This window comes from Doryrhamphus excisus, linkage group LG9 (genome assembly GCF_037039965.1).
Source record: "Doryrhamphus excisus strain RoL-2023G ecotype Guam linkage group LG9, RoL_Dexc_Guam_v1.1, whole genome shotgun sequence".
Classification (NCBI taxonomy): Eukaryota; Metazoa; Chordata; class Actinopteri; order Syngnathiformes; family Syngnathidae; genus Doryrhamphus; species Doryrhamphus excisus.
In genome coordinates this window covers 16,257,048-16,268,267 of record NC_136365.1, presented here as the reverse complement: position 1 = coordinate 16,268,267, position 11,220 = coordinate 16,257,048, and positions in this window count along the sequence as shown.

The window sequence follows — 11,220 nt, the reverse complement described above, 5'->3', positions numbered from 1 at the left end:
ATGCACGGGGAGAACATGCAAACTCCACACAGAGATGGAATTGAACTCGGGTCTCTGAGCTGTGAGGCCTGCATGCTAACCACTCGACCGCCATGCAGCCCCCAGAAAAGCAGTCGTTTTTGCAAAATAAAAATAAAATAAAGTTGTAATAAAAAGAATATATATATATTTTTTTGCAGTATTACAAAGGAAAAAAAACTGAAACAAAACTGCAATATCACTACTGTCATTTTAGGAGGATGAATGGGAGTACAAAGTATGTTGATAAGAGAAAGAAGCAGTCATTGTATGAAATATAGCGTTTATATAACGTTTAGCAAAGGCAAGTCCAAACAAAATCCTTTCTCCTTTTGAGTGTAGCTCATACTTTCATTCAAAGCAAAGTATTTTTAAAGAAATATATAAGAAGTTTGCTGATTTTCATCACATTTCTGTTTCTCTGGGAACTTTTTGACTCTTGAGATTTGGTGTCTCCCCTCTGGTTGCCAAAGGAGTCTATTTCTGATCTACTCAGGCACAACGGCGGAAAATTGAGAAGTCCAAAATGGCTTTAGAGGAATGTGTATGTGTGTGTGTGTGTGTGTGTGTGTGCACGTCTTGACATGTAAAAGTGTAAGCTAATGTAATCACACTGCCAATCACTCAACGTGAAAGTGGAAAAAACTTGATGCTGATATTGAAAATGCTTTCCGAGGCAAATTAAAATTCCTTTTCGCTTTGCATTGCGGAATATAGAATTAAAAAAAAAACAGGCCAGCTGCTTTGTATCTGCTTGTGCACTCAAAGTACTCCATTTAACTTCTCGTCAATGCAGCACGGATAAACTGGACCCAGCTGCTGGAGCGTATGTGACCTGATATCTCCTTGCTTGTAATGGAAATGTGGTTTTGTGATGCAGCCGTGGTTGTGGTGCTGGACGTAGAAAGTGACAAGGATGTTGAGTATAATTATATAAATGTGAAACTCCCAGGACCCGACTTACGTAATTGGTTGCAGAGCTTCAAAGACATCAGAGCACTAATAGACTTACTCAAAGATTCGGGATGTCAGCCAAAACCAAACCGATATCGCAAATTAGACACTGCATTGATGCAGGTGTGCCTTATTAAAGGTCTCATATTGACTTTCAACAATTTTTAACAAGTTCCAGAGGTCCCATAATAGTGTATTGGAAGTGTGTTGTCCAAAATGCCTCATTTAGTCTGTAGTCTGATTTAGTAGTCTGCCATATATCGCGTCAAATAATGCCAGATCCTAATTTTTATGGTAATGGTAATGGTTTTATTTCATTTGAACATGCATTAGATTACAATTGAATGCATCACATAATCAGTTCACAGTTCCACATGTCCAGGTATTTTTATTTTTTTAATAATGATATGACCATACAATGACATAATGGGTAGCATAGTAACTGTCAATACAATAGATACGATATATGATTATTTTTTCATGAAGCAAATTTCAAACAATCAAAAATATGAACAAAAAATGTGTTTTATTCAGAATTATTATGGTAATGGTAATGGTTTTATTTCATTTGAACATTCATCAGATTACAATTGAGTGCATCACATAATCAGTTCACAGTTCCACATGTCCAAAAGGAGTAGGAAGAAGCTTATTAAATGGTACCCCTCCATCTGGTACTTTTACAATCACTAACTGTTACATTTGTTCACTTCCTGCTTTCCTAATATAGTTTAAGTTTTTTTATTTTTTTTATTTAGGGTTATTATATTTCATGTTGTATTTTTATTTTTATTTTTATTTTTATTTTTATTTTTATTTTTATTTTTATTTTTATTTTTATTTTTATTTTTATTTTTATTTTTATTTTTATTTTTATTTTTATTTTTATTTTTATTTTTATTTTTATTTTTATTTTTATTTTTATTTATTCATTTATTCATGTATTCATTTATTCATTCATTTATTTATGTATTTAATTTTAATTTTAATTTTAATTTTAATTTTAATTTTAATTTTAATTTTAATTTTAATTTTAATTTTAATTTTAATTTTAATTTTAATTTTAATTTTAATTTTTATTTTGTCACGTACCGAAGTACGAGGTGATATGACCATACAATGACATAATGACATAATTTATGGACAATTTAGAGTCTATGTGGAAGTCAAAGGCAGAAAAAGAGTCAGAAATCATTATGAATAACAAACCGTGTCTTAATGCCTGTGCTTGTCTGATGGTCTTCTTCCTAACTCACACCTTATTGTCGTCTCAGCTTTACATATGATTCTGGGATACACAGCAAGTTCCTGAGAGATCTGGCATTCATTTACATTCTTTACTGCCTGTTTTTTTTTTCTCTCTTTAGGAAGAGAGATGGAATTTCAAGGGGCCAAAAAGAAACAGAGCAGGAATCGTTCACACAAAAAGAGCGTCCCACAGGGATCACTATGGTGGCTGAGTGGTTAAAATGTCTTTTGTGTGCCCTTCGTGCAGGCCGAAGGTGCTGTTAAAGTTCATGTAAGTAAATGTGCAAAGCTGATTAGGCATTCATTTGATTATTAACATTATGACATGGATGTAAGGACGTTTACGTTGTTGGTGTAGTCCCACTTGATTACATCATGCCATTACATCAGCATGCATATAAAGTGGCTAGATTGTACTTTATCTTGCATAGTTGAAGTTTTTCCAAAATTGTGAGCCAAATCACCACTTGATGAAATGTGACCCCAGCCGTGACGGGCTAATGTGTGCTAACGCTAATCAGATGGCGCATATGTTATTAAGTATGATTCCTACCATGCTGTGGGTTTTTCCATGACTTTTTTCTTTTCTATACTGACTACACGTGTAACATTTTAACAGCTGGCCAGAATATGGTTACAGGAGGGATAATCAAATACAACAAAACCTCGTTTATCGTGGTTAATTAGTTCCAGACCCAAACGTGATAAGTGAATTCCCAAGAAGTAGAATTTCTTATTTATAAATGTAATAATGTCATATTTTTGTAGGCAACCTGTGTACAACCTTCTAAATGCAGTTTTTAACATTATTAGAGCCCTCTTGAAATGAAATAACACCCCTATAGTCACCTTTTTACTGGTATTATCCAACATAGTAAATAAGCCATTTAAGACATAAATAAGACACACGCTGCTGTAAATCTGTTCTGGTGCTCGGGCAGCTGAGTAGAGGATGGACAGGAAGTGACATCAGCGGTTCAGAGTTGAGTTTTCTGCCAGAAGATAACTAGATTTCTTCAGTATCATAGACAATGTTCCCTCTAAACTGTACGCTTGCGTAGTCGTGCACTGCTCCAGCATTCTTAACGCACAGCAAATCCATGCAGTGCAATAGCTCACACAGAAAACTTTCTAGATCTCTCAGAATCTGCACCTATACCAGCTGTATTGATCAAGGACATGAATAACCAATTAAAAAAAATAGCAATGAAAATGGTAAATATTTCATTCATTTTCTACCGCTTATCCTCACAAGGGTCACGAGGGTGCTGGAGCCTATCCCAGCTGTCTTTGGGAAAGAGGCGGGGCACATCCTGGACTGGTCGCACATATAGACAAACAACCATTCACACTCACATTCATACCTATGGACAATTTGGAGTCGCCAATTAACCTAGCATGTTTTTGGAATGTGGGAGGAAACCGGAGTACCCGGAGAAAACCCACGCATGCACGGGGAGAACATGCAAACTCCACACAGAGATGGCCGAGGGTGGAATTGAACTCGGGTCTCCTAGCTGTGAGGTCTGCATGCTAACTACTCAACCGCGGTGCAGCCCGTGGTAAATATTTGTGAATAATAATCTAATATGTCAGTGTTTTGTTTCCTTCTTGTTTAATTTCCATAAATTCATTAAAATTCATTAATTCATAAAAATTAATTTAAAGTCCAAATTTGACCAGATTATGAATCATGCAAACGGATGCAGGGAGATGATCCTGAAATGTTTATTATTTACATTTAAATGTACTGTTACAGGATAACCTACAATAGAGCAAATTTAAAGTTGACATATTTTAATTCTCATTGAATTGAAATTGTCAGTATTTTGCAACCGTTGTGAAAACCATCATTTAGTATGTTGTTTTAGATCACTTCATTATCTCCATCCATAGTGTACATCTGCAAAAATGTGTAAAATAACAGTAGAAAAAGAATAGACAGGCAGCAAAAATGTAGCAAAGTATGGATTAGAACACTAATACTTAACATTGTGTTTTGATGGTGGCATGTCAGGAATGAATTCATCATCGTAAATCTGAACGAGAATGCTTTTGCTATCACATTCAAAACCATTTAGTCCAATCTGGATGTAATTAAGCCCATAGTCTACCAGTGCTGGATTGAAAACATTGCGCCCCCTACACGGCCACCCTTCCACACCTTTCTCCACCACCCGCCAAAAAAGCTCCATCACTGAACCGCAGCCAAGCCAAGAGAAACAGACCACATCACCAATAATGTGCTGGGTGACCTGAACCACAGTCTCCTACGGAGAATGGAAACCTCAACCATCCACATGCAGGCTGGTTCTGTCTGCACTCGGTGAAATAACACACAGAACCCAGATGTGCTTGTATAGGACACACACACACACACACACACACACAGGGGTTTGCCTTTTATCAAAAGGTGTGATTGACTGTTATCACCCTAATTGCAGCAATCTGGGGTCATTTCCTGTGAGAGAAGACTCCTAATTGAGATTAGATGATGAGTCATTGCAGAGACAGCAGATAACCTCAACCACTGCTTTTCCTTTCCAAAATATGGGGTCCTTCACAGAAGAAGGATCGCATTTGAAACTGTCCCTTGAATACCCTTTACACCAGGGGTCTCTGGGGGCCACTGGAGCTAGGGTCTGGGCAAGGCTGGGCCGCATCAGGTTTTCCAAAAAAAAAAACAACCCACATTTATTAAAAACAGAAAAATATACAAACTTTTTCAGTGCTTTGGTTCCAATTTTCTACAATAAAAGCTCTGATAAAACATTCCACTGTTCTCAAAGATTTTAATTTGTATTTTTCTGCACAAAATAAGATGAAAAATAAATAAACAAATAATAAATAAACAAATAAATAAGATCTCTCCAGAGATGTTTGATCGGATTCAAGTCAGGACTCTGGCTGGGCCACTCCAGGACATTCACAGAGTGGTTTTGAAGCCAATCTTTTGAGATCTTGGCTGTGTGCTAATGTCTACTGTCTATATGGTCAAGGTACATGACCAGTCTACTGAGGTCAAGAGCGCTCTGGAGCAGGTTTTCATCCAGGATATCTCTATATATTGCTGCATTCATTTTCCTTCTATCCTGACTAGTCTGCCAGTTCCTGCTGCTGAAAAACATCCCCACAGCATGATGCTGCCACCACCATGCTTCACTGTAGGGATGGTATTGGCCTGGTGATGAGCAGTGCCTGGTTTCTTCCACACATGGCGCCTGGCATTCACACCAAAGAGTTCAATCTTTGTCTCATCAGACCAGAGAATTTTGTTTCTCATGGTCTGAGAGTCATTCAGGTGCTTTTTGGCAAATTCCAGACGGGCTGCCATGTTCCTTTTACTAAGGAGTGGCTTTCGTCTGGCCACTCTACCATACAGGCCTGATTGGTGGATTGCTGCAGAGATGGTTGTCCTTCTGGAAGGCTCTCCTCTCTCCACAGAGGAACGCTGGAGCTCTGACAGAGTGACCATCGTGACCTTATATAGACAGTTATTATATTTCCAAATCATGTCCAATCAACTGAATTTACTGCAGGTGGACTCCAATTAAGCTGTAGAAAGATCTCAAGGATGATCAGTGGAAAAAAGATGCACCTGAGCTCAATTTTGAGCTTCATGGCAAAGGCTGTGAATACTTATGTAAATGGGATTTTTTTGTTTTCTATTTTTAATAAATTCAAAACATGTCAAAAAAAACTTTTTTCACATTGTCATAATGGAGTATTTTGTGTAGAATTTTGAGGTAAGAGATTAATTTAATTCAGTTTGGAATGAGGCTGTAACATGACAAAATGTAGAAAAAGTGAAGCGCTGTGAATACTTTCCGGATGCACTGTATTACGCAACTGCAGGGTCTTGAAACACATGTTAACTCGCAAACTAGAGAGCTAGCGACCTAAACGGTAGCCTTCAAGTTATTTCCTTTAAACTTAAATAGCCAAAAACTTACCACTTCCACATTTACACCTTTGCAAGTACTGTTTACGTGTACAACAATAGTACGTGCAAAGTGCATTGTTCCGACATGTTTATGCCTTGTCAGTACCCACATACGAAGCAATTATGTCAGTATTCGGTCCCATGTGACGGCACACAACAGCAGGGGTCACCTCAAACTGATTCCTGTGTTTGCAAAGGACGTGTTATGATGCTGGACCCCTGGTATGTACAAGCTGGTGCAGGTACTCACAGTTGTGCAGGCAACAGGCAACAAAAAGTGAAAGAGAATATGCCTGGAAGTTCTGGTAAGTGAGCCAAAACGTCTGAGTAACAGCATGGAGAACGACCAAACAAAGACTACCAGGTCAGATTGACCCCACTGCTATACCTGTGTCTCTACCTGTGACTCTAGCTCTCATTCATCAACACCAAAATAAAAGTGCAGAACACAAGTAATCATTGACGAGACCTACAAGACAAAAAAGGTAATGCTATTATCTCATAATTACAGAACAAGAATGTGCAAAGAGCAGGAAGGAGGCAATAAACAAAGAAAAAAGATGTACAATTGTAAACAATTGTCTGTAGAGTTAAGAAAGCTGCTATGATAGCAACATTTCCACAATGGAAACAGTTATTTCTACTTACATGATTTACTACTGGCTGCACGGTGCGAGAGTGGTTATCGCACAGGTCTCACAGCTAGGAGATCCGAGTTCAATTCCCCCCTTGGCCATCTCTGTGTGGAGTTTGCATGTTCTCCCAGTTTATGCGTGGGTTTTCTCCGGGTACTCCGGTTTCCTCCCGCATTCCAAAAACATGCTAGGTTAATTGGCGACTCCAAATTGTCCATAGGTATGAATGTGAGTGTGAATGGTTGTTTGTCTATATGTGCCCTGTGATTGGCTGGCGTCCAGTCCAGGGTGTACCCTGCCTCTCGCCCGAAGACAGCTGGGATAGGCTCCAGCACCACCGTGACCCTCATGAGGATAAGCGGTAGAAAATGAATGATTTACTACTGGTATACAAAAATAATTTCTAAATTCAAACTAAATCAAAACATATCACAAAGCACCCAGAAACGGATTGTGGTGTAATTAATTCCATATACTTAGTTTCACGAGTGCTACTATGTATGTATATCAATTGATGCTGGCGGATGACAAGACTCATTCCAAACTCCAAGTCCCACACAACATTTCTTTTCACTCCCCTCCTCGTTGTGAAGACAGGGTTTTCCTGGGCAGTGACACTCATGGTCACGAATGACCTTTGACTGTGTCCGACATTAATAAAGCCGAATGACACCGCAATGATGTCACAGGAGCCTTGGTTTACATAAAACAGTATTCTCTCACTAATCCAGCTATGTTTGCTGATGTTGACTTAATGACTTAATGTAAGATATTGTAAGACACAGCTGCTATAACACACTAAGGGACTATACTTTACTTGAGATGTGTCCACTAATGGAGCTTTTACTGAGAAAGGAAGAGTCTGCTGTCTGCATTCTTGTTAGCCTTAGTTACATGTGGATAAATCTTCTTTGACATCCCAGTAGTTAATCTTACTGAGTTAATGCTGTAACAAGTTTAAATCATTGCTCGCTATTAAGTGTATTTCTATGCCTATTCCTAAAAGTTCCTGTTGATTACAAACAGGCTAGCATGATAGCCAGTAGCATATTCATTCATTCATTCATTTTCTACCTATTATACTCACAAGGGTCGTGGTAGTGCTGGAGCCTATCCCAGCTGTCTTCGGGCGAGAGGCGGGGTACACCCTGGACTGGTCGCCTATAATGTGTGCTAACGCTAATCAGATGGAGCATATGTTATTAAGTACATGCTGTGGGTTTTTCCATGACTTTTTTCTTTTCTATACTGACTACACGTGCGACATTTTAACAGCTGGCCAGAATATGGTTACAGGAGGCATAATCAAATTTTATCGTGGTTTAATTAGTTCCAGACCCAAATGTGATAAGTGAATTCCCAAGAAGTAGAATTTCTTATTTATAAATATAATATTTTTGTAGTTGGAGTATAGAAAACCTGTGTACAACCTTCTAAATGCAGTTTTTAACATTATTAGAGCCCTCTTGAAATGAAATAACTCCCCTATAGTCACCTTTTTACTGGTATTATCCAACATAGTAGTAGAGAAAATAAGCCATTTAAGACATAAATAAGACACATGCTGTTGTAAATCTGTTCCAGTGCTCGGGCAGCTGAGTAGAGGGTGGACAGGAAGTGACATCAGCGGTTCAGAGTTGAGTTTTCTGCTAGAAGATAAGTAGATTATTCCGAATTATCAGTATCATGGACAATATTCCCTCTAAACTGTACACTCCAGCATTCTCAACGCACAGCAAATCCACGCAGTGCAATAACTCACACAGAAAACTTTCTAGATCTCTCAGAATCTGCACCTATTCCAGCTGTATTGATCAAGGACATGAATAACCAATCTAAAAAAATAACAATGAAAATGGCAAATATTTCATTCATTCATTTTCTACCGCTTATCCACACGAGGGTCGTGGGGGTGCTGGAGCCTATCCCAGCTGACTTAGGGCGAGAGGCGGGGTGCACCCTGGACTGGTCGCCGGCCAATCATTCACACTCACATTCATACCTATGGACAATTTGGAGTCACCAATTAACCTAGCATGTTTTTGGAATGTGGGAGGAAACCGGAGTACCCGGACAAAACCCATGCATGCACGGGGAGAACATGCAAGCTCCACACAAAGATGGCTGAGGGTGGAATCGAACCGGGTCTCCTACCTGCGCTAACCACTCGACTGCCCCTGTAGCATATTTTTCAGCATAAACAGTAATATTACGTAATAATGTAAACAATTGGTATGTTGTCTTTTTTGGGGGTTAAACAATAAAAAGAAACCAAGAAACCACTGAGCCAATCAACAGTTTCGTCATATATGAGATTTGCGGCCAGAGAGCCTAGTTAGCAGGTCACGCTACTCTGTGTAAACAAAGTGTAGTGTTTGGTTCTCCTCTAAGACAACTGGAACCATTAGCAGCCACCACAATGACGCAAGGCAATCTACTCATTAAATATTGCTTTTCTCCACAGTCATTTCAGTGGGAAAAAAAAAACTTCCATCGTCCTGTTCTGGCTTTCTTCGAAAAAGCTCATTCTTTGTGGTTTTGGGGTTAGTGAGTGCTCCGTAGGCGTCACGGAGGTGGAGGCCCACTCTTTTGGCTCCTCTTTTTTGCCCGATACCCCCCTTATTCCTCCTTCTCTTCCTTTGTCAGGTAGGAGTGTGAAAGAAAGCAAAAGCTTTGCCAAAGGAAAACAGGAAACAAAAACAGACCTTAGTTGTTCTGTACCCCAAAAGGGGGTCCGATCCAGTTCTAGGAGAGAGTGTGGTTTTTGGGTGCGGCCCACTGGAAGACCGACTTACCTCACACAGACCGAACCTATTGAACTGAACATAGGGGCATATGACCACAACAATACATACATATTGTATGTATTGTTGCATATTGCATATTGCATGAACAGCCCAGAAAGTTCTTGTGGCTTCAAGATGAAATAGATGAGTAGATAAGGACAGATAAGGAGCAAACACGCTGTTAAAGGAGAACATTTACAACTCTCGTTGGTGTGTGGGAGGGTCGTTAGAGGAGGTCTTTGTTGATAACGGTGATGGACGATGCTTTCAAGTTATGGATAAAAAACACAGAAATTGTCTCGCTGGAGTCGTGGTGTGAAGAAAAGACAGAGCAAAGGACAATTGTCTGATTTCTGCATTTTTATGGTGAGTCCTCACAGGGGTTTTTTCCCGCAAACGGCTTTCAAGTGTGAATCACAGCAACATGAAACAGTCGGTGGGAATGGGAGTTGGAAGGAGAACAAGACGACGGTTCAGAGCGGTGAGGGAGGGCGAGGATCCCTCCCATTCTGTGGTTGGCTATGAATCATTAAGAGGAGGAATTTCTCACACATGGACTCTTTGTTGTAGCAAACATACACAAGGCATAAAGTGTGTCAAGAAAGTGTTTCGTAGAGACGGCGAAGCCGAAGTGAATAAAGCAAATATGCATGTTTGGTATTATTGGCTGGGTCTCACTGCACCGCCTTGCCATTAGACTGTGGATACCTCCCATGCTCTATTGTTTCCATGACAACAGCCTTCTCCCGAGTTCTGTTTGTTGTCTTTTACATGACAACGGCATTTTGCATTGCCTCCATATTGTCCAGCAATTTGTCATGGCAATGTTTGCCATGGTTGTGCACTCTTTACGCAAATGGCGTTCATTGGCGCAAAATGCCACCTTCCCGCATGACCAATTTACACCTAAGCCATGTACAGTTTAAGTGCAAACGTGCATTATTGTTGTACTGTCACCACCACCACTAAAAAGCAGGAAGAAGGCATAAACTACAAAAAAGAAAGCACGGACAGTGTGGGACATGGAATTGCTGCCTATAAGACATTATGATCGCTTATTAATAGACTTGCTTCAAAAGGTGGTGGAAAATATAACCCATTCATTGAATGCGACATGCTCAAAAATAATAATTCTGTAAATTAGTGAATAAATAATAATAGTTATAAATCATAAATACAACAATCAACATATAACTATATGTAGGCTATATTTACACTATGCAATAGCTACAGTATATACAAAAATGTAATAAAATGAACAATACACAAGCTGTATAAAAATACATCCAAAAATGTATATGCAAAACTATGTAGAAGGGCTGCACGGCGACCGAGTGGTTAGCGCGCAGGCCACACAGCTAGGAGACCCAAGTTCGATTCCACCCACAGGCATCTCTGTGTGGAGTTTGCATGTTCTCCCCGTGCATGCGTGGGTTTTCTCCGGGTACTCCGGTTTCCTCCCACACAAAAACAGCTGGAATAGGTGCAGATTCTGGAAGATCTAGAAAGTTTTCTGTGCTGGTTATTGTGTGTAGCTGCTCTATAGAGTCCAAAACTCAGTACAAAGGGTCGAAAAATTTGCACAATAGGTCCCTTATAAGGGTTGCATGGCGGGCGAGTGGTGAGCATGCAGTCC